This window comes from Cupressus sempervirens, chromosome 5, assembly GCF_028749045.1.
Source record: "Cupressus sempervirens isolate cs-2001-9-10 chromosome 5, ASM2874904v1, whole genome shotgun sequence".
NCBI classification, from domain to species: domain Eukaryota; kingdom Viridiplantae; phylum Streptophyta; class Pinopsida; order Cupressales; family Cupressaceae; genus Cupressus; species Cupressus sempervirens.
In genome coordinates this window covers 693,863,549-693,865,825 of record NC_143122.1, presented here as the reverse complement: position 1 = coordinate 693,865,825, position 2,277 = coordinate 693,863,549, and the positions used below count along the sequence as shown (strand labels likewise).

Genomic DNA, 2,277 nt, shown 5'->3' with positions numbered 1-2,277 from the left:
AACGGTCAAATAAAGCTGGTTCCTGCAGACTCTGCTGGCACTGTTACTGCTTACTATGTGGGTATTTAAAATTATAATCCTAATTTGGCTGATATAGAGTGATTTATCATGAAAAACAACTTATGTTTGATGAATTGTGTTTCAGCTTTCTTCAGAGGGAGCCAACCATGATGAATTGGACTTTGAGTTTCTTGGAAATAAATCAGGAGAGCCATATGTTGTTCAGACAAATGTGTTTGCAAGTGGTAAAGGAGAGAGAGAGCAGAGGATTTACCTCTGGTTTGATCCCACCAAACACTTCCACTCTTATGGTGTAGTGTGGACTTCTCAGCATATCTTGTATGTTTCACTCTTTCATCATTCATGATTATTAATCCTCACGACTCGGTTGCTTAAGTATAAACCATGATCAAAATTAACTATTCATTTATGCTCCGAATTTGTCAGCAAGATCCAATTTTTTACCCTCATGACTAAATTTGAATCATATGAACTGCAGATTCATGGTGGACGATGTGCCAATAAGAGTGTTCAAGAATAACAAGGCAGCTGGGGTGGCATATCCAGATAAACAAGCCATGGGAGTGTATTCAAGCTTATGGAATGGGGATAGTTGGGCAACACAAGGGGGCCTTGTTAAGATAGACTGGTCACATGCTCCTTTTGTTGCATCATACCGCAATTTCAGTGTTCAATCAATGGCGGAATCGATGGGAGAAGAAGTGAGAGGGGTAAGTTCAGAGCAGTGGAAGAAATTGCAGTGGGTGAAGAAGAATTTCATGATATACAATTATTGCAATGATAAACAGAGATATCCTCTGCCTCCTCCAGAGTGTAGCATGGACATGTACTGTTCATTTTTTATAGGTCTTAACGTAATGGGATTTTGTAGACGTAGCATTTTAGTCTAAGGAGTTTAATGAGATTTTAGGATTTTGTAGTCCAAGAAATTTAGTTTAAGTAGTTTAATGAGATTTTAGTAGTCATGGAATTATGTTTTATGGAATAGACTTTTGTATGTAGCCCTACATATTATATTTAGGCAGACAGGTCAATAGTACGTTTTATAAGATTTTCAGGTTTCTCAGAAATGAAAATTGATTTATTGATTTATTTAAATTAGAATTAAGTTCTATTTGGAGATATGGTTTTAATTTTATACTAATATTTATGTGTGTGTCTTTAAAAATAGTTTTTCTTATAGATTTAATCAAAACTTAATTATGGAATATCTAGTAATTGAACAATAGGTTTTTTAATTTATCAAACGGATTAAATTTCTATAGTTCATGTGGGTTAATATTTTCCTATTAATGTTATTATACACTATGATCTATCTTCATAATTCATTCTCTTCTTTAGATCATTTTATCTTGATGATAGATTGTACAATATGATTGCAAACATGGGAAACAAGCTCTTACAGTCAAATTCAAAACTCTATTAGTCTACTGGAACTTCCTTTACAGTTTATTATCTCCTTTTCTGTATCAATGTTTTGGATCACACGAAGTGACAAATTTCCTAGCTCTCTCATACACCCCAATGATAGATCAAAGTGTAATCTAAAACATCACATGAAAAAAAAAGTTACACAATCAAATTCATAAGCAAGTTACTTGATAAATATCATTTGTTGCTAGAACATTATAAATTTCTTGTTTACCATGTAACTTATGTGAAACCTAAATGCCCACATAATCATTTGGTAGCCATAATTTATTTTATCTCTAATCTTTATATTCAACATAAAAGATTAAAAAAATGAACCGAGAATTGTTTATTATTTTTTATTACCTAAGTAGAGAGGACCTTGAAGACATTTCATAAGATGAAACTACTTAAATTGTTAGATCATAACAACAAAAAGGTGAAGGGACCCCAACACTGAAACCAACCAAACACAAACAAAAAATTAGCCTATACTGATCATAAAATAGTGAAATCTCATTATCACAGTGTTGAACATGCTAAATAATTGAGAGGGGGTGAATCAATTATTGCCACACTTTTAAAAAACTTTTTAAATCTGGGTTAACATTTAATAATCAACCACAACCATTTAGGATCTATTGGTTATAACACAACAAATCACCAAAGCAAAGATAATCATGAAAGCACAAAATCACCAACACAACCAACACTAGCATTTACATGGATAACCCAAATTGTGACAAACCATAGAGACGCTAATTCTCATGAAATGAAAAAAACATAGGTTAGGGTGACATTGGTTAAGGTAATTTTCTACAACAAGGCTAATTGGCTACAATACTC

General features: G+C 32.7%; 1 pseudogene across 1 annotated transcript; it reads left to right on the top strand.

Moving 5' to 3' along the window:
- LOC149557869 (xyloglucan endotransglucosylase protein 2 pseudogene) lies at nt 1–911 on the top strand (annotated as a pseudogene). Its single transcript, XR_016364656.1, has 3 exons — nt 1–57; nt 146–339; nt 500–911. The product of XR_016364656.1 is annotated as a xyloglucan endotransglucosylase protein 2 pseudogene (transcript).
- Nucleotides 912–2,277: the final 1,366 nt, after the last annotated feature.